The sequence below is a fragment of the Phodopus roborovskii genome, unplaced genomic scaffold (genome assembly GCF_943737965.1).
Source record: "Phodopus roborovskii unplaced genomic scaffold, PHOROB, whole genome shotgun sequence".
Taxonomy (NCBI): domain Eukaryota; kingdom Metazoa; phylum Chordata; class Mammalia; order Rodentia; family Cricetidae; genus Phodopus; species Phodopus roborovskii.
In genome coordinates, this window is record NW_026126599.1 from 7,552,355 (window position 1) to 7,574,931 (window position 22,577).

At 42.5% G+C, this 22,577-nt stretch overlaps 1 protein-coding gene across 1 annotated transcript in view; it reads left to right on the forward strand.

Moving 5' to 3' along the window:
- Stard13 (StAR related lipid transfer domain containing 13) overlaps positions 1–22,577 on the forward strand; it is a 370,724-nt gene that overhangs the window by 126,647 nt on the left and 221,500 nt on the right. The gene's annotated exons all lie outside the window — the stretch shown is intronic.

The window sequence follows — 22,577 nt, forward strand, 5'->3', positions numbered from 1 at the left end:
GATGAACACGTGGAAGGGCTCCTGTGGAGAGACCACCACTAAGGGTAAAAGTTTGCAAGGGAATTTTAGTAAGACTAGCTGGGTCTGAAGAGGTGTGCTTCCCCAGAAATATGAAATTCAACCAAATTGTTTAAAAACTGAGCCACATTCTTCCCCTAGTTGATACCCAAGTGTCCTGAGCTTTGGGGTCAGTAGAGCTGGTGGATGCCACCCTTCTCAATCTGAAGCTGGGTTGAGATTTGTGTCAGAGAACTGATGCTGTTTGTGTGGGTCCAGGATAGGTTGACTTTGGGCCAGTTTGTAACTCCATTACACCCTACTGTTTATGACAGGGGTTTAAAATATGGGGTTGAAGTAGCCCAGAACTTAGAGCAGGTGGATGGCTGTAGCCATCTGTCACAGGGTCCCCTTTCTAGGAGAAGGATCCCTAGCACAGAGCTGCAGGAGTCAAGCATTTCCTGTAAGACCTGCAGGCAGGACTAGAAATGACAAGAACTCCTGTTACTGTGAGTGAGTTTGGTGGATGGAGACAGAGCATGATGGCTTTGGGCTGGAGACAGAGCCTGGTGGCTTTGGGGTGGCATTGCACTTGGCATTCTAGCTGCAATCCTATGCTCTGATCAGGCTCGGTGCCCCTTTTGCTTTTTGCCTTTTTCTGCTCCCTAACCCTGCCTCTATTTATCTCACCATTAACATCTTCCATGACTGCAGTAAAAAGGAGAGACCAGACTGTCCTAAAAGAGGCTCAATAAATCATCATACAATGAATGACCTAACACAGTTGTGTGTTGGAAGCATAATCCCACCATACAAACACTAGTATTGATTTTTCGCTAAGTTTACATTAAGCACTTAGTGAAAGACAGAGATAGATTAGCCATCCCCTTGGTGTATAAGCTCAATACTGGTGTCATTTTAGAGGATTCCAAGACTCAGAGCTGGATATGGCTGCATGGTGGACATGGGTGCAAGAAAAGGAGGGAAATGAATGTTTCATTCAGCAGGGGGAGTTGAACTGTAAAAGTACTTGGTGTGGCTCTGGAGATGTTTGTGTTTAATGTGACAGGATGACACCCCAGTGAACTTGGGAAGGTATTTGCAACTCCAGGGCAGATGGGTCAATATAAACGATGAAGCCTCATTACTTGGAGGCCAGGGGAATCACTTTGGAAAGGAGAAAGCCAGAGCCCCTCTCACGGTGCAGAGTATAGGTCGTTTATGTCTTCACTCGATGAGTAGTCCCAAGTGCAGACTCATTCATACATCAGCTGGGTGACCTGGGTAAGAAGTGATCACCTGACTGTGCTCAGTTTCTTGCCTCGTAAATATGGACAGTCACGGCACCTCTCAGAATTGTTATGGGGATGAAATGAGTCCCATGTGTAAAGTTCTTAAAACGTATCTGATGTATAGTAGAAGATACTAAATATCCTCATAATATCTGTTCCCTATGATGGTGAATAAAACTTGACACTTGCTAGCCTGGGAAAAGGTGACAAAACAAGAAAGCAAGTTCTGAGTTAGTGTGACCCTGGGTCCTGGTTTGCTTTCTGTTGCTATGATAAACACCATGATCAAAAGCAACTCCAAGGAGGATAAGGCTTGTTTGACTTATACTTCCCTGGTCACAGCCCATCCATGAACGAAGTCACGGCAGGAACTCATGCAAGAGCAGAGACAGGGACTGTTAAGGGATGCTGCTGCTTACTGGCTTGCTAGCCTGGCTTGCTCAGCTCACTTGTCTTATACAGTTCAGGTCTACCTGGCCAGGGATGGTACCCATGGTACTGGGCTCTTCTCCATCAACTAGCGATGAGGAAAATGCTCCACAGACATTCTCACAGGCCAATTTAATGGAGGCAGTCTTTTATTTGAGGTTCCCCCTTCCCAGGCAACAATCACAAATAGTCATGGCACAGCCATCGTGAAAATACTAAGCATAAGGGAGAGAGAGAGAACATGGGTAAGGGCCTGGTGCTGTTTGTGGGGATGGCCAGACAAGAATGCCTCTTCACTAAGAAAACATCTGAGCAGAGATTTAAGGAAAGGGCAGCATTATGTTTTAGAAATTCTCTCTGGGGAAAAAGATCTGTGCCACTTAGTTAGGAAAATAAGTTTTACACCTAGAACAATAAGTTGCTTTTTTCCCCAGTACAACATTGATCTAGGTTGGGCTGGGGAAAGAGATTAACAGTAAAGTATGTGTACCGCTCTTCAGAGGACCCATGTACATTTCCCAGCTCCCACATCAGGTGGCTCACAACTACCTGTACCAGGTCCAGGGGAATCCTACAGTGCTTCTGGCCTGTGAAGTCATGTGCACTGGCCTCCACATATGCGCGCATGTGCACGAAGAGATGCATAAACCTCAGACTGGAAGACCATGGGCGTTAAGATGTAATTTTAATCTGCCAACAGACAGCAAGCAGAGCAACACAGAAGCATAGTTAGAAGTACAGGCTAGATTCAGGTTCTCACTCTTATCAACCACAGAAAGTAATTAAGATTTCTCTCACTAGTTTTGTGATGTTCATACCGTTTACCTGACAAGTTGCACAGCATACCCGGAATTCAGATTTTCTCATGGGTGTGGGTGGGATGTATGCAGCCTTCATGAGTCTGGTGAGTCTGACACAAGAGTGCTTCCTTGCATGGCTGTGCTCAGTATCTATCTATTTTAATGTTTCCTAGTCACCGACAATGAAAGATTTAAGAGAAAAAGAGAAGAACTTGTTTCTGATCTGTCCCATATCATGTTTGTGATTGGAATATTTTAGCAACGGAGAAACCACAGTTACGATGACGTAAGTATCCACAGAGAGATGGTACAGAGTCCTTGATCTTAGAGCAGAGATGGTGTTGGCACCCTGTCCTACGGCCTGCGACTTCTCCAGTCTTCTGTGCAGTGTACATAAAAATGAAAGTTCTTTGGCTCATCCAGTGTGTGTGTGTGTGTGTGTGTGTGTGTGTGTGTGTGTGTGTGTGTATATTGGTGTGTCAGTGTGTGAGTGTTCTTACGTGTACACATTGGAGTCAGGCAGAGGGGTGGGGAGCAGGAAGTAAGTAACACTTACTCCAGTAAACACTCACAGCCCCAACCTCCTCCTGGCAGGTCATGTGCCCTCCCTGTATGGGGTGGGGGTACAGGAAGCACAGAGGGAAATGAACACCATAAGTCACCCAAAGCAACAACTCCCCTCTGACCCCAAGGACTCATATGAACACTCATTCTTAAAGATGTGTTTAGTGGTCTGTGGTAGGGGATGGGGTGCTGTCAGCACCTCCTGCAGGCAAATGCACTGAAAACGGCCTGGTGACAGCCCCTAGTCATGGCCCTCGGCTATTGTGACTTATTCTTAGTCATGCCTGCAGGTTAAGGGGCATATCTGAAATTCTCTTTCTGGAACACTGCTGATTCCAAGCCACCACCCATGCATTCCAAACGCGCTCCTGTTGCAAAACATGGTGCCAATCAACTCTGCCCCCTTAAGTAGCAAAGGAGACCTTCTCTTTGATCATTCCTATTTGTTGAAGAACATCCTTCTGGGTCTCTGGCTTTTAGAGGAAACTTTAAAGGAATACACCTGGGGAAAGATTTACACCAGCAAACATCCTGCTGCCTTTCTTTTTCTGGTGCCTTGTTTACATGCCTGTGTGTTTTCCCCCTCTTTAAATCCACATGCTCCGTGGTCCCTGGATGTCTTCATCCATAGTCTGGGAGCCATGGAAGTGAGATGCGCTCTCCAGTACCTGTGATGAGCTTGTATCACCATCATCTATTTCAGCCTCTTCTGTAAATTGCTGGACATCATTCACAGCAGTTATTAAACTAATTACAAATGGAGGTTTGTGCGTGCCTCAAGAGGGCTCCAGCGGAATCTGTAACCAAACAGTCCTGTTCATAGCACACAGAGAAAGAAAATACAAAGGGATAGAAACGACAAAACCTTGACAAGAATTCACAGCAAATCTGGAACTGATTCTTTTATCCATAGGGCAAGTGGGAGTTTGGTGTGCCTTAATTTTATAGTGATGTAAAATGAGAAACGCTAGTGTGATTTCTATGGTTTGGTACCCAGATAGACCGTACACTGAAGGAGTGTAGCCTCAAGCTGCTTACACAGTGATGGCACTGTGTGATGATGCCATGTTGGGATGCATTCTGGAATTCATGTCTAGTTCTGTCTCATTAGTGACATTATGAAGCATAAAATCTTCACTTATAGCTTATTACCTTCCTTTCCACAGAAGAGTGTCACAGCATCTATAAGATAATGAAAGATGAAGTATGTTGTGTCCATACTGTTTTTAATATTAGCATGCGCATCCATGATCCGAAAGTCTTCAGCACCATCTACACACTTCTTATTCTCCATGCATTACCTTAGCCCTTGGTTTCTGCAAGAGTTATCCTAAAAATGATTCATTTTGAAATATCATAATTCCTACACTATTGTTCTGAAGTCTACACATGTACACACATACATAGACACAAATACACACATGTACATGTGCTTATGTTCACACACACACCTCATTCCTACCAAACCAATATGTTATCTTGGCTGCAATAGTCTACAATTATAACACAGTAAATCAAAGACTCAGAGACTGATATTGGGGTTCAAGCTTTAAGCTGAAGATCAGAAAAGCAAAGTGGCCAGGCACTAGCTGTTACTCTACCTCAGGCTGAAAGGTGATCCTTGCTCCACCAAACCTCAGACTGAAGCCACTCTTCAGTGTGGCTGGAGAATCATGAAAATTCAATGTTTTCCTATCCTCAATGTGGCTGAAGAATGAATGCCTGGTACTGACTACTGAAGACCCTGCTGCTATCTTTTATACCTCCCTAATGCTGAGGTTAAAGGCATGTGATTCCAGGTGCTGGTATCATCTTTGTGTGAGCTGTTTCTCTTAGCACTGGATCACTTTCATGTGGTTAGCGTGGCCTTGAACTAACAGAGATCCATCTATCTCTTGTTCCTGAGTCCTGGGATTAAAGATGTGTCTGGTTCTGTGGCTTGTGGCTGACTTTACTTTCTGAATCCTCAGGCAAGCTTTAATAAATCATAAATAATATATCATCATTACAATGATGCAAACCAACAGATCCTTATTTAGGAGAATCTGCTTACATTTTAAAGGAGTGTAGATGTATGTACATACATGTGCAGGTACCCATAGGGGCCAGATATTTAGCATCTGGAGCTGCAGTTACAGACAGTTGTGAGCCCTCCTTCATGGCTGCTGGGAACTGAGGTCCTCTGCAAGAGCAGCCTGTGCTCTTAACTGCTGAGCCATGTCTCTAGCCCATGTTTACATTTTCTTTTTAACTTATTGTACTTACTGGGTAGTTCTTGCTCCTCCACGGGCAGAAATACTATACTCTGATAGCCAGCCTGACTTTATCCAGAATAGAAGAACTACACAGCTGACTTCCAAAACCAGCTTTAAAAAGCCACTCCTTCCAAATATTCTTTTCTTCCTCTTCCTGGCATCATGGCTGTAGTGGTGATGGTGATTACAGGAACATTCTGTCTCCAAATTTGGGAGGCATAGAGTTTGAGTCTAAGGATACTACCTATCCCCTGTCACATACAAATAGCCTCATACACATGTTCAAAGAATGAAAACATTTTTTTCTACTCTCTGGCTTTCATATTGGCCTAAGTCTTGAATGCATTACCTGCTGTTTGTGCTGACAGTTTAATAGTTTGTTTAGTTTGAATTTGTGTACAATTGACAACTGTTGAATATTTCTGAGGGTACCATACAATGCTTTGAGAGACATAGAGGTAACATTTTGTAATGCTCAGGTCAGGGTAAAAAATAGCTGTCTCCTTAAATGATGATCACTTCTTGATAATGGAAACATGCATGAGTTCTTTCTCTCATCATCATCATCGTCATCGTCATTGTTGTTGTCATTGTCGTCGTTGTCGTCCAGAAACTCTGTTGCTTGTCTGTCAACTGTCTGCCATTCTTCCCTCCCTTCATTCTTTGTGACCAGTAGTAACCACCATTCTTTTCTTAGTTTCTACAAGCTCAACAATAAAATCTAGATGACACATAAGTGATGTTGCATTGTATTTGTCTTTCTGTGACCCAATTATTTTACTTAACACAGTGGCCTCCAGTTCCATCTGCATTTCAGTTTTAATATTATTGTCCTCAACTTGAAGATAATATATAATAACTACACATCACATTTTTAAATGTTAGAAAGCTGGGGACGTAATGGTCATAAAAGATGACAGAATGAGATTTAAAAATATTCTGCTATATTGAACAATAGACCCTATACCCACACGACAAAATTAGAAAAGAAGAAGACGAAGCCCACCAGAGCCATCAGTAGGCTCCTTCAAACATTCAAGTCTTCGGATAATTTGAAGCCAGGAGGGACTTAACCTTGCAAGGGTTTATTCATGAGAAATGATAAGGAATAAGAAGGTTTTGAAAACCATCTAATCCTGGCATAAATCAGTTAAACAGAAGAAAAGTTGTAAAAAAAAAAAAAAAAAAGCATTATTGACTTCCATGCAATCTAATGAAAACTACACAGTCTCAGGGGTGTCAGTGGGGGCCAGGGGCTCTCAGAGACAGACTTCTTGGCAAGGCTGCTATATTCTGTGACTGATTAGCAATAACCCACAGACCTCACCACACTCAAACAAAGCAAAGGCATTTCAGAGCTTGTAGCTGGGCCCATGGTTAGTCAATCCATGCACTAGTTACTCTTCTCCTTGCTGAAGCCAAATGCCTAATAGAAGTAACTTAAGGTAGAAAAGGTTGATTTGGGTTCAGGAGCAGAGTCCATCATGGTAGGGATGGCAAGGCAACTGGTGACCCCAGATGCACGGTGGCAGAAACGTGTAGCATGGCTTGCTCTCAGCTTAGTAGAGCAAGGGGCAGGGAAATCAGAGCTGGGAGCAGAGTAAAGACTCAACCTTTGGAGACTGGAGTCCAGGGATCTATGCCTGCCTCCCCAAAAGTGCTACCATCTGGGAACCAAGCATGGAAACATGTGAGCCCATGGGGGACACCTCAGACTCAAACCATGGCCTACAAGGAACTCCATTCTAGCCTTCTAGCTGGACGGTGGTGGTGCATGCCTTTAATCCCAACACTTGGGAGGCAGAGGCAGGCGGATCTCTGTGAGTTTGAGGTCAGCCTGGTCTACAGAGTGAGTTCCAGGACAGCCAAGGCTATATAAAGAAACCTTATCTGGAAAAACAAACAAACAAACAACAACAAAAAAAAAAACTCTCCGCTCTAGTTATACTATGAAAATATTTTATAGGCGAGCAATTCAAAACAAATAAACCTGAGATCTTACCAAAATGCAATTTTGTTTTAGCATGTTATGCTCATTTGTGTATAGAAATCCCCATACCCACAGAGATGGTATTGGGCACTGGAAGTCTTGGGGTTAGCTGGTGGTTAGGTCATAGTGGCTGGGCCCTCATGAATGAGATTAGTGGCCTTATAAACATTCCTCAGACCTGGCTTCCACCACTAAGGTTAGAGCAGCCCTTCTCAACATGTATGTCACGACCCCTTTCACAGGGGTCCTGCATATCAGATATTTGCATCACAACTCACAACAGTAGCAAAATTACAGTCATGAAGTAGCAGTGGAAATAGTTTTATGTTGGGGGTCACCACGGGCATGAGGAACTATATTGAAGGGTCACAGTGTAAGGGAGGCTAAGAACCACTGGCTTAGAGGAACAGAAGGCAGTCTCTGGGCAAGTGGGCTCTTACTGGGACCACACTCACCATCCCAGCCTCCAGACCAGGAGAAATTTTTCTACAGTGTATCAGCTACTATGGCTTATATATTTTGTTGTGATACCCCAGATGGTTGTCAGGGGTGCATCTCAAATCCCATATTCAGCCTTGATCCCCTTATCTTTTACTTCTCAGAAAGTTATTTCTCTATTGGTACCTAATACTCACCACTACACTGTCATTTCTGTTTCCTGGGTTTTTAATTTTTATCTTCTCTATTCAATGTGATGTGTGCTTCAGCAGGAACCATAGTTTCCCTGTTCCCTGTGTTTCAATTCAGACCAGGGTCCATGATGGAAAGATGGGGCAGTTGCAGGCCTTGCCTGATGGGTTTCTTTCTCTCCCTCCTCCCTTCCTCCCTTCCTTCCTTCCCTCCCTCCTCCCCCTCTTCTCTCTCTCTCTCTCTCTCTCTCTCTCTCTCTCTCTCTCTCTCTCTCTCTCTCCAGTGATATTTCCTTTTGAATGTCTAAAACCTATGTTTTATAATTTGGGTCCAACTATTTACAATCACTACATTGCACTGGAACAGTCATCATAACTATTAGTCTTTAAATTGTAGCAACTCAAAGCTACCTCTAGCTTCATACCTAAGGTAAGACAGAATTATGTGACAGTCACCGTGAGACCAAAAGCATGCCTGCCCTTTCACTTTGTGCTTCCAAGGAGCAGAAACTAAGGTCCTAAGCAGCTTGGGGAGGCTGCTGGAGGCGGTCTGCAGCAGGGAGGCTGGAAGAAAACATGGGCCACCAGCAAAACCTTTGGGAAATGCCCATTTGTTATAGAAATCCTTCTTTATTCAGAGTGGGTGGCATAGGCTTAACACATGTCATAGTTAACCCCCAATATCCGCAGAGAGTTGGTCCCCTGACTCCCACAGATACCAGTCTACAGAGGGCCAAGTCCCTTCAATAATAACGGGGTACTTGCATATACCCCCACACAGCCCTCCTGTGTATTTCATATAACCTCTACGTTATGTATAATATACAGTCTAAAGTAAGTCCTATGTCAGTACCTATGAGCTGATTCATTTAAGGAATATTTTCTTCAAGCATTTTCAGTCCTGGGTTGTTTGAACCTACAAATGAAAGGGGTGTGATTTCCCTCAGGTCAGAACCTCCATCTTTTACTGGGGAGCAGCAACAATTCATCCAGGACTGCCTTCTGTATTTCCACATTCCAAAATCAATCTTTCTTAGAGAAAATGGCTTTCAGGCCCTTTTTCTGGGCTCAGTGCAACTCCACAGTCCAAAAGCATGGGTTACGGCAAAGGCTTCCAGCAGGGGAGAAGGGACTTCCTGCTACAAAGCCTCAAAAGTTTTTGTTTGTTTGTTTGTTTTTGCTTGTTTGATTGTTTGTTTGTTTTAACAATAACTTGGGAGCCATGGGAGAATGGAGAGACAAACCTCTCACTTGCTTTGCCACATCCTTCCTAAAATGGACCAAATGCTAGCACAGAAGGGATGCCCTGACTCGCTCCCTGCCTTTCTCATCTACATTTCCATTGGGATAATTATATGTCAAGTGTGTTGGGTATTATAAAACCGGTAAGTGGTGTTACAAATGAGTATATTCATCCACACCGGATTGAAATTGCCTTAAAAGTCTTTGTTACTTACTCAGTAAGTGACTGAAATGTCCAGATTGTTCTAGCACTCCATTTTACCAGGATGTATGTTTTCCTGAGATAAGGTTGACTGTGTGCCTCAGGCTGGCCTTGACCTCCTGGTTCTACTCTCTCACCCCTGGGTGAATTGTCATCTCCCATGCTTGTGACAGGGGAGCACAGCAATGTCAGGTAGACCTGGGGCAGGATACTCAATCCAAGTTGCACAATATCCTGTTTTGTAAAATGAAGTTAATAACACTATGACACACGGGGAGTGAATTCATATTAAGCCTCCCTTAGAGTCTGGTATGGTATTTAATGTCAGTTGACATTGTGACTGTGATGACTATTGTATTGTTAGTTTATTAGTCTTCTCAGTTATATGGAATTTGAGTTGCCAAGGTACTCTCAAAACCATAATCACTGTTGAGTTCCTTCATAGCCTTCAAAGCAGGTAGCTGTTTCTTCCCACTTGGTGAGGGTGATTGGAGGTTGAGAGCTTTACTGAATTGTGCCAGAACCAGCAGGTACAAAGAAGCTGGCTTCAGATTGGCTAAGCCTGTGCTCTGCCCACTACATCATGCTGCCACTGTAATCACCTTCCTGCATTGTTAGAAATACCAAGAATCCCTTTCTTCGTCTTCCAGTTGGATAGCCTAACCTGGGCTTTTCAAACACCCATGCTTCCCAGAGGGAGATGCACTCCCCTAAGGCTTCCTGTTTCCCAGTCATAGGCAGCTCTGGTTTTAAGTTCGTTTCTAGTGTTCTGGGTGAGCAGTACTTTGGAATTGGCAGTAGTAGCTTGTCTAAGCATTGGCAAATCAAGTCTTCAGACTCTTCTCTGTGCTCAAGTGCAAAAGCTTGTGGTTTACCTCTGCAAAGCCAGGCCAGCATTTGCATCTAGAACTCAACAAACGTGTCTTTGTTCCAGTGGATCTCAACCTTGTTATAAAAGCTCTTAGGCATGAACCAGAAGCCTTTCCCACATTGTACCTTACAAGTGAGAGACAAAGGGCTTTGGAATAATTAAACAGAGCACAGTTTCTACATTCCATTTCCTCGGGACTCCAGCCCATAGTCTTAATGCCAGTAAATGGGAGATAGTTGAGAGCCCACATGAGGCTTAGAAGATTAGATTCCTAATCTGTACTCAAGAAAGTATTCCTGCCAATGCATACGTGGTGGTATTGTGAATCAGTTTTCTTCTTAATTAGCTGGAATACGGGTATGTGGTTAAATAAAAGTAAAACTCTGACGACATTCATTCCACCTCATTAGACTAAACAGAATACAGCCAGATGGATGCAACATTCTTCACATGCAAATGAGGTGAGAGTCCATTCTGTAGGATGTTTGGCTTGGGAGCAAATATAAGAATCTAACTACTGACCCATAGACACATCACAAGCAATTTGGCTTCTCCATCCACTTCTCTACATACCCAGAAAAGACATTTAATTTAGGAAAGAGCTTTCACAGAAGAGCCAAGTCTCTGCTGTCTGGCTACATATGCAAGAATTGGCCTATTCTTGAAGACCGTTGCCCTACTAAGGCAACTAAGCAATAATACCCACGATGCTTCACTCTGAGTATTTTTTAAGGAGGTGCTTGTTTTTACCATTGGCTAGGTTCTTTCCAGAGAATTCTAAGCATTCAAGATTCTTCCTTAGCATCCTGCCAAGAAGAGTCTACCGTCTGGTATGCAGAGTGTGGTCCCTCTGAAGACAGAGGTCACAAGCAGTCTCTGAGGGGTTCCCTGGAGCTTTCTTGCCAGTTCAGGATAGAAACATCAAAAAGAGTTTGAAGCACAGGTGTGCATCTGCAGCTGGAATCACTTCCTGTCCCGTGATTCATTCCTGGAGATCCTTGGTCCATCTTTGTGATCCAGCAGAGAGTGGTTAGTAACTGCCCCCATCACACCTATAGTGGGCTTTGTAAATGTATAAATGTTTAAATTATTTCCAAGTTATGTGTTAACACAACGTGCACTTTTCTTGCCCTTGGCTTCAGTTCTCTGTCCTTTGCCCATGTCTCTTGCTGCTCTGACAGCCGTCATTTACAAGAATGCTTCTGGTTATTACAAGAATGCTTCTGGTTACAAAACAAAATATCCTGAAATGACTTAAAAAGTAAATTGCACAGATCCCAGTCAGTGATGATTTTGGTAAATATAGTAAATGCTAAACAAACAAACTCATGATACCTGACATGCTTATTGTTGAGAATTCAAAGCTGTGGTTTTACTTGACTCCTAGTCAGTATTGTTTACTCTGCCTTTTCGTTCCCCAGAGCATGCAATAAAAATATTATACTTTATCTAGATGAGGTTCCATTTCATAAGATATAGTCATTTGTTTTAATATAAAACATGCTAATTATCTTAATAATTTAATGAAGACTTCTTATATCTTATTTATAATACAGGCTGATGCTTTCTAGTCACCAAGAAGGGGCAATTCTTTCTGCCTCACAAACACACACACACACACACACACACACACACACACACACACACTGTAGCTACACTGTAGTTAAGAGTGACCATGTTCTGCCTGCCTGCCTAGTGTCCTGGAAATGAAATATTGAATCAGCAGCTGATACATAGAAGTTCTTGTGAGGATGCTACATGCAAGCCCATCTACAGATAGGAAAAGAGCATGAGGTTTCCCTAATGGTTTCCTTCTGGCTAAATGTCCAAGATGAAGAGGACTTTGCTTCTTAGCTGGAGATGGGTTTTTAATTCTTTTAGCTGCCAGAGCTGAAACCTGGAGGTTTAAGCCTGTCTTGTTCTCCAGAGGAGATGGGCTGAGAGCTTCCATTTTCCTGGGTCAGGATTAGCAATTCTTTTACATGTGCATCACATCCGTGACCCGTGCAAATGTGTACTTTGAGCTACACTGTCAATGGTCCTGACAGATATGCACTGATTCATTTTTATGCCCTTGCTTCTGCTCTGCAATGAGTTATAAATTTATAAAGAGGTTAGAAATACATTGTGTTTCCCACGAATGGGGCTTATGCTTCACAAGAAGCCATAGTGCTGCACTCTGGAGTCCCTGATAACTTGTTCTGACTGAGTCAGGTGGCAGAGGGCCTTGGGAAGCAAAACTCAAGTGCTTGGGAAACTCGAGTTGGTGAGTGCATCTTACAGAATTGACCCTGTCATTCTTTGATGATAATGCTGGTGTCATGTGACTTTTCCTTGGGGGAATCAAGAACAAATATCTATTTCCCCAAAGGCAAACCAAAGAAATGATCCCACACACCTTTAGAATGCTGAACCAGGGAGTTTACTGGAGTGAGCTCTCCCCAGCAACTGTTACTGCTTTTATGAACTTGAGGTGGGATTGCAAATCTCCTAACTTCCTCTGCTTCCTGATCCTCCTGTAGGTTTTCTCAGCTACCTTGATCTTACAAGGCTGCCTATTCCCTCAAGGAGAGGCATTTTGATTCAGAGGAAACAGCTACACAACATCTGAGGAGCGGGCACATTCTAAGGGATACCTTTGGCTTCTGACCTTTGCAATAAATTCAAGTTCAGTAATTCTGATGCTCATAAATGTATCAAGCTAATGTTAACAATAGCTTGCATAGCACTCCTCATAATGACATAAAGACAGAGTTGGATGTTATTGAATTCTCTGAGCATTTGGTCTTTTCCAGACTCAGGATCCTCTATTCCCTTCTATTTAAAATTTCATGAAATATCTGCTGTTGAGCGCGACTTCCACGTCTTTATTTTCTTTATGTGAGGAAGAAGGGGGCTCACTCTTGTTTCTACTTCTTCAATTGATACTCTAGAATCATACTAGGAAGCAAGTCCTAGCAGATCAGTAGAGGTCGTATTCAAGAGTTTTGTGGGTCTTACAGAACTAGGAAGGTACTGAGATAAAAACAACAGCAAGACAAACAAAAGAACTTAGAGGACTATTTTCTTTCCTAAGTGCCAAAGCCAGACTCGTATGCTTGAAGACAGTGAATGAAGATAATTAACTGTGACTAACACAGTGGATTCATTTTCATTGCAACTGAGATAATTATTAAGTAAATAATCACATAATACAGTGGCAGTAAATTCTATGTTTTATTAATGAGGTATAATTAAATATGCACATATGTTCTGAATATTAGGGAACAGCTCTTTTCTCAAGCAACTAAACCAGATATATTCGTTTTAGGTTCTCTGTAGTTTGTGATGGGGGAAATATCTGAAACCCCCTTTTATAGTCTAATAGCTAAAGTGAGCGAATAAGACAGAGTAGAGGAGATAGAGCCTTTAGATGTCCTGGTTCAGCCATCTCCTTGCCACTGTCACCTGAACATTTGCCAGCCCTCTCTGCTGCACTCTTCCGCCACCACACTCTCAGGAGAGGGGAAAGTTCTCTCCCCTCTCGCTGCTGTGTAACCAGGTGCTTTGCTCTTCCTTTGCTGCCAGCTGCAAATGTTGCATGTATCTGGTAACCTTTGAAGGGTTAGTGTGCTGTGCTGTGCAGTGGTCCCATCGGCCACTGCAGCCAAACTGATACATGTTCCTGTCTGCCATAGGCTACTGATGTGAGGATTGATCTCTGACTCAAGGGCAGATCTCAGCCTGCCAGGCTGCAGGGCAGAGTACCAAGTAGGTTATTTCGGGTCCATGTGCTTGGGCAAGTCAGGGTAGGGTGTGTCCACAAAGGGTATTAACAATGCAGGGCAGTGCATTATTAGTGACTTCCAAAGCCCTGGATAAGTGGTAGCCTACAGATGCCATGGGGTTCTTAAAAACGTTTTAGCTAAGCTTCAGAGAAAGGCAAAATTTAAGTAAACTAACCCAAGAGGAAAGCAGAATTCTCCCTACCTGCCATTGTCTCTGGGTCCTCCTAAACAGCTTCCATCAATTGGGTGGCTCATCCCAGGCACAGTTCTATAGGACTTAAGTAATGCCAAGCAGCTAAGAGGTCTTGTATATCTGTGGCCTTTCAGCAGGACACAGCCCTGTGGCCACACCCACCCCACAGCCTAACAGCACTGACCCTGAACTTGCAGATCTGCTCCAACATCAGGCCTCTGCTGCCAGGGGAAAGCAAGCTGCACAGGGTGGCTTTTTCCAGGTAGGTGTTCAGAGTCCCTCACCACCCCGCCTTGGTTTCCAGCATTGGTTCATTCTTTGACAGATATCAGACAGCCTAGGAGTTTTCTTGAAAACTGGTGTCTGGTTCCAGATGACTCTGATCATAATTTCCCATGGTTAGGGATTAAAGACTCAGTGCCACATTCTCCACTTTATGAAAAGCATCCTTAGGCTGTCACACATGTCCTTTTTTTCTTTCCATAGCCTCACTGTCCACCACACACTCATGTATTCAAAGTCTGCTTGAACACAGAGCAAGGAGTTCACCTCTACTGTGGTCTTTGAAACCAACCACCATGTTTTGTTTTTTATTGTTTTCGCTTTGTTCTATTTGGTATTTTTCTTTTGATTTTTTATCCTAGCACCCAGAGCAGAGCCTAGCACTAAGAGGGGGCATAGTGGCTGCTTCTGTTATCCACAAACCCCCAAGTGAAGCACAACTATCCCAGTCAGTTTCAGCTCAGATTCCCAACTGTTGAGATCAAGACGTCAGCTGCCAAGTGCTTCCGCCCATGCCCTACCTCCAAATCAAGATACCAGCGTGCCTATGTGTTGGCACAGGATGGACTTAATGTTGTCTTTGACTGAGCTATCCATTTCTTCTACCTGCCTCCAAGACCTGAAATTCTCTCTTCATGTCTTGTAATCTGTTGCTGAGGGTTATCAGTGACATCTTTATTTGACACCCTAAGCTTTTCATTTCCAGTTTTGTTTTAGCTTGGATTTCCTTTACTACTTTTATATCTTAAACGTTTTCCCAGTCTTCATTAAGGTATCTGTTCATATCCTCTTTGAGGTCTTTAAACATATTCGTAATTGCTATTTCAGAAGCTTTTGTCTTATTTGTCTAAATTGCATCTCTCGGGGCCTATTGTGATAGGACTACTGGCCTCTGGGGGAGGCATATTGTCTTGGCTGGTCATGTTTGTGTTTTTGTGCTGGGATCTCAGTATCTGGAGCTACGATGTTTCAGTCATGTCGGGTGAGAGCTCCATTCTTTGATTGATGTTGCCCACTGTGGATGCTAGGCAAGTGTAGTGGCTGTGGGGGTCGCTAATAGGCAGACAGCACAAATGGATATGGGCTAAAAAGAAAGGCTGAGAAGGGAAGTAGGGAAGAGAGCTAGCTAGAGGTCACTCTAGGAGGTGGAGTCCCCAAGAAGCAGAGGGAGGAAGAGAGAGAGGAAGAGAGGGAGGGAAAGAGAGAAGGAGAGAGGGATGGAGGGAGGGAGGGAGGACGGGAGGGAGGGAAGGAGGAAGGGAGGGAAGAGGGGCTTCTATAGGCAGTCTGCTTCTGGACTAAGAGTAAGTCTGGAGAGACCAGAATGAAAGAGCTAGGGGGACCCTGGTTATACCTACATGGAGAGTCTCTAGGGAATAGAATTTTAGAAGGTCCAAGCTGGGAGATGCAAGTCCCCAGCTGGTACCTTATACTTACTGCATCTTGGTTTCTTCATCTTCCCTGCTCTGTAACTCTCAGACACCACGATGTGAACTGCTTTGCTCTACCATACCACTCTCATTGTGATAGACCAACCAATCTGGAACTGTGAGCCCAAATATGTAATTCCTCCTTTTAAATTGTCTTTGTTATTTGTTTCATCATGGTGATGAGTAAAGCAACTAATACTGTAACACAAAAAATAAATAACTGGGGTTCAAACTTAAAGCTGAAGATCAGAAAGCAAAGCAGCCAGCCACTAGCTCTTACTCTACCTCAGATTGAAAGGCAATCCTGGCTCCACCAAACCTCAGACTGAAGCCTCTCCTCAGAGTGACTGGAGAATCCTGAGTCTTCAGTGTCTTCCTATCCTTAGTGTGGCTGGAGAATGAATGCCTGATCTGACTACTGAAGACCCTGCTCCCCTGTAGTTCTGAGATTAAAGGCATGTGATCCCAGGTGCTGAGATCATCTTTGTGTGAGCTGTTTCTCTTTTAGACTGATTCACAGAGTCACAGAGTCACACAGATCTGAGTACACACCTGAGTCCTAGGAGTATAGGTGTGTACCACCACCTCCTAGCTTCTGGCTGTTGGAATTAAAGGTATGTATTACCACTGTCTGATGGCTATAGCTTGTAGCTGACTTTGCTTTCTGAATCCTTGGGCAAGCTTTACTAAATCATAAATAATATATCACCATATAATACAGTTGTCTTCTGCTGTAATTCACCTTATCCAGTCTTCCCAAGGAGTTCTGGGTACATTTACCCATCTCTCTTGTCCAGCATGCAGACTCCTAGGGAGGTAGGTAGAGGTGAATGGGAAATTAAAGAGCTAGGGAGGAGAGATGTACTTCTTATGCTGAGTCCTCCTGTTGTTTGTTTGGCCTTGCATTCATCTCAGTAGGATCTGAGGATGGCTTTGGACTCCTGATCCTCTTGTCTCTGCTTCCCATGTGTTTGGATAACAGGTCTGTGCCACTGGATCAAGTGGGATAACCTCACATCTATTTTTATGCCCAATCACTATTGGAATTACAGGTTTTTCCCCCTCTCTCTTGCTATATGACTTACAGATATATTTAAGTCCTTTGCACTTATTGATTGAGAAGCATTTGCTTTCTTGGACCTATGGTCTTAGCACACTCCTAAGCAACATTAAGATGATTGATGGGTCAGGGCTTAACAAATTATTCTAAGTGGTCTCCTTTGATATGACTTAACATCATCCTCCCCAGTTTGTAGCTTGGCCAACAGTAGAGCTTCTAATAACTTGTTAAAACAAAACTGATTTCCTGTTTTTTACTTCTTTGAGTTCTTTGTATTTTCCAGATGTTAATCCTTTATCATATGTATACCTAACCAAGGTTGCCTCTTCCCTCACTTAACTATCTCCTTGGCTGTAAAGAACCAGTTTGGTTTCATGATGTCCCATTTGTCAATTGTTTGCCCAGCTGAATGACAGGAGTCCTACTGACAAAGTTCTTGCTTATCCCTGTATCTTGAAGTATTTTCCCTACTATTTTTTAGAGTCTCCGGTCTTACATTGAGACATTTGATTCATTTGGAGTTGATTCTTCTGCAGGCTAAGAGAGAGTGATTTTGTTTTTTCCATTTATGTTAAGAATGGCACTGGGATTGTTAATGGGTTTTGCAATGAATGTGTAGATTCTCTTTTGTAGAATAACCATTTGCACAACATTAACTTATCCAATCCATGAGCAGGGAAGTTTTCCCCTACTCTAGTGTCTTCTTCAAGTTTTATCTATTATTTTTATGAGTTAAATTTGTTCTTAGATACTTTCATGTACATACTCAAAGAATCCTGTTACTCTCTTCTTCCATCCTCTCTTATCTCTATACCACCTCCATTCCCTCCCTGGAATCCTCTCTCATATTCATGTCTTATTTTGTGACCCACTGGATTTAACCAGGGCAGCCTGTGTTACCGGCTGGTGGGCACACCACATATGTACAATTGTGTGTATACAACAGAAGATCTACAATCTATGATCAGACCTCATTGTGCAAGACACAGTACTTGAGGTTATCATTGTCTTTGCTTTGTAGCTTGGTGAGCCAACTACCTTTCTCTCCTATGGATAGTTTTCCCCCCTAGATAACACATTTATCTCCCAGAATCTACCAATAGCTGATAGCTTGTTAGTAAAGGGTAGAGACCACAAGTTCCTCTTCTTTCCATACTGATGCCTATAGAGCCGGTCTTAAATGAACCATGTGCAGGTGACTACAGATATTGGGAATTAATGATCATGGTGTTTGCATTTTGAAACCCTCACTCTGTCATAGCTCCCAGAAATTCCCCATTCTCTATTTTGAAACATGTCCATTGTAGCAGTCAACAACTCAATTGATAGGTTTATGAATAGACAATAAATAGATGAAGGCATATTCAGTCTCACTAGCCATCAAAGAATTGGAAATTGAAACTACACTGAGGTTCTACCCCACCCCAGTCAGAATGGGAGACATTGAGAAACAAGTCACAACAGATGCTGGAGACTGTGTGTGTGTGTGTGTGTGTGTGTGTGTGTGTGTGTGTGTGTGTGACTTTGTGGTGGGAATGTAAACTAGTCCAGCTTCTATATGGAGGTCAGTGTAGAGATTATTTTAAAAATTAAAAATTGGATGCTCCATATGACTCAGTCGTACTTGGCTGCTTACCAGGTCAACATACGACAGAGATGCTTGCACATTAATCTTCACTGCAACATAATGCATCATGGGTAAATGATGGGACCAACATGGCATCCATGAAATGAACATTTCAGCCATAGAAAGAATAGTTATGCCACTTATAGGAATATGAATGCATATTTAGAGAATCAAGTCTCAAGTATATTTTTCTCTTGTTGGTGTTTCCTAGATTACAGCAAATATCATGTACATATATATGATAGGAAGGCAGAAGCAAAAATGTCTAGGGGACAAGGGGGATTAATAGAGGAGTAGGGGTAAAAAGCTGGGGCAAGAATAAGCATATAATATATGCTTGTGCAGATACTAAAGGAAAAATTAGAAAAAGAAAACTGTAGAATATTTTCTTCCTCTAATTACAGAGTGACAGACAAGAGAGTAAGTAGGAAGGAGGCCATGTAGATAATACCATTACTTGGCAGATTAAAAGTGTGTGACCTATGATTAGAACTCACAGTACAAGACACAGAGCTTGAGATTTCCATTGTCTTTGCTTTAGAGCTAGGCAGGCCAACTAGCTTTCTCCAGAGGGTAATTTATCCCCAGGTGACATATGAAGTAGAACCATACATCAGAGTTCAAATTGAAGCTTGTGTTATCTTAGTGGGTCAAGTAAAATTGGCCATGAGTATTGTTCTTCCCCGAATCCCTTCTACATATGGTGTTCCAGGATGAATGTAGCTTCCAGTGGATCATGTGGCATGCCTGGGGGACAAGCAGAGACCATTCAGTACAGAACAGCACATGTCTTGTCAGAGAATGTGCTTGTATTTTAGTTTTCTTCAACATGTGAGTCTCATTATATATGCATAGAATTTCTGTTTTCTCACATCCTCACCAACAGTTGCCATTTTCTGTTTTTAGTAATAGCAGTCTTGAGAATGGTATGCCATTATGGTTTTGATCTTCAAGTTTGTGTTGATTAATGATGTTAATCATCTTTTCATGTGCACGTTTCTCAACCTCTTGGTCTCGACCTCTTGGGGTTGATTGAGTGACCCTTTTGTAAGGGGTTTCCTAAGACCATCAGAAAACACAGATATTTGCATTATGATTCATAACAGCAGCAAAATTATAGTTCTGAAGTAGCAGCAAAGATAAATTTATGGTTGGGGATCACCACAGCATGAGGAACTGTATTAAGGGGTCATAGCATTAAGACAGTTGAGAACCACTGATGTAGGTGAATGTTCATTGAATCCTTTGTTCTTTGTTGTGTGATTTTGTTGTTGAGTCAAAGGAGTTCTTTATGTGTCAAGTGTGTTTTACAAACATTTCCTAGCACTATGTAGGCATCTGTGTAGCTCTAGCAGTAGTTTTTGATACAGTAAGTAGTTTATGTCTAACATAGAACCTTGCAGTGATTTTATTTTAATTATGCATATGCATGTATGAGGGATGTGTGGGTATGTGCATGTGAGTGCAGTACCTGCCAAGACCAGAAGAGGGAGTAAGATCCACCTGGATCTTGATTTGAACCACCCAGTGTGTCTGCTGGGAGCTGAACCTGTGTTCTTTGAAATAACAATACACTAACCACTGAGCCACGTCTCCAGCCCAATATGTATGTTTTTATTTTAATTCAGAAACAATTCTAATGCAAAACTATACTTAAGTTGATGATATATAAATTAAGTGTGCTTTAAAGCTGTCAACTGCAAAGTCCAGAATTGAAGAACTCTAAATGTAACTGTGAACCTTCCCATGCTCAAGTTTTGTCAGAGGAACAACAAAGGGAGCCACAAAAACATGCAACTACCCACCATTAGAATCATGACACCTCTACAAAAACCCTTTGAATATTGCTGTTTTCCAGCAATCCAAATGAAAGAAATTACTTGTGGGGCAATAATATGAACATTTCTATTCCCAAATTTAGCTCCTAGCTCCAAAATGAGAGGGATGAGAGAAAGTGAGTCTGGAAGAAGACTCAGGAAGGGTGTTCATAAGAATGCAGGATGCACTCTGGGCCAATGCTGGTCTCGCTGTCATCAGATGTATCACTGAGGTGGTGGCAGCTGGTGAGGAAGGCACATGAGCCCTTGTGAGGCAGTACCAGGAAGAGCTCATGGGTTTACAAGGTCTCTCAATTGTGTTATCTGGCTGTTGGAGGGCCTTGGAAAGCTCTGGGAGATTGCCTTTGCAATCTTGGTTATCCTTGCCTCCTCATGCTGTAGCCCTTTTAGCCCTGTGATTTATTTTTAGTTCTAGAACTTTCTCCCACAAATTATCATTAGGTCATGGAGTCATATGGGTTGTGTTCTGCTGTTACCATGTGTCCTTTGTACAAGAGTTTAATGGAAACTCTGATTATCACAGATGGTTCCATTTGAAAGGGTTACATTAAAACCCGGTTGAGTCATTGCCACAGCATCCTAACAAAGGGTTAGTTTATGTTTTTTGTTTTGTTTTCTTTTAACAATAAGAGTTCAGACAAGAGAGTCACTTAGAAGGCATATGAGATTGCCTTACTGCTGTCATTTTTATTCCGAATTATGAAACATCTTCAAAGGCATGAGTCAATCAGAAATTTTAGTGCAAAACATTACTACTTAGTGACTGTAGTCCAGTGATAGCATGTCTGCTGGGTTAACACAAATGGGGATTAATAATGGTTCATTCATGCACATATGTAGGAGTACTTGAAGTGTATGCGTGGGTATGTTAACCACAGTCATATCTAGCCTTTTGCTATGATTCCCTGCCTACTCAGTCTATGAATTTTGATGAGTGATCCATTTGGAATGAATTCCATATGGTCTTTCAGACACACTAAACTTATAGGTTCCCCTTATTATTCTCACCTAATGCTTTACCCTCCTGCTCAAGCTGTTGTAGAGTCACTCGCTGGCCTTTGTTTTGAGTGATTTATCTGATGGTTTATATTAAAAGAAAGATATCTGGAAGGAGATAGCCTGCAATGCCTCATCAGATGCAGAGGTAGAATGGTCCCTTCAAGTTCTCATCCTTGGCCAACACTGGGAGCTATATGATGTCAGGTCGGTCCCTTAAACTCATCCCTCATTTGTTTCCTCCTCTGCAAAGAGAAATAGTAGAAAAATTGTGCAGGTCCAAATATGTTCGCTGTGAAGGTCCCATTTTCAACTCAAAATTGTATATTACTGATATTTTCTGTTTACAAGCTGAAAATTGGGATGTTGTGACCACAAAGGGTTATTTCTGTTAAAATTCCAATTAAAGCTCAAAAGGCATAAAACAAAAGACCCTGTCCCAGAATAACCTGCCACATTTTATATTCGATGCTCAGCCAATCAAAAGCTAAAGTCCAACACATGCCTGTTTCTATTAGTGGCATGTGTGGAAGGGTGGAAGAATGGACAGATGTGGAATCAGAGCAGATGTGGAAAGGGAGGGAGCTTTCCATTCCCGTGGTGCACACTCAGATGCTGGAGGGAGTTATTAGACAGGCATTGACAGCATTGTCCAATGCCCTCGCTCAGATAGCAGGACATTTCGGAACCCCTCCTGTTGAGAAGTCATCTAGAAGTGCTTATCATGCTTCACAACCAGTTCATCTAGACACAGAGTGAAGCTATATGTACTTTTGGATGTGTGTGTGTGTGTGTGTGTGTGTGTGTGTGTGTGTGTGTGTGTGTGTGTTTCTTTGGGAATTATTCTCATTAAAGTTTAAACTGTCAAGAAAGGACTAAGAGGCATCCAAGAAAGACAATTTTGCTCTGCCTATAACAACAGAATGGAAATACCAGTGGATCTATTACATTATAAGCAAGCACTAATGCCTCAGTTAGGGTTGCTATTGTTATGAAGAGACACCATGACCATGGCAGCTCTTATAAAGGAAAGCATTTACTTGGAACTGGCTTACAGTTCAGTGTTTTACACCATTGTCACCATGGCAGAAAGCATGGCAGCACACAAATAGA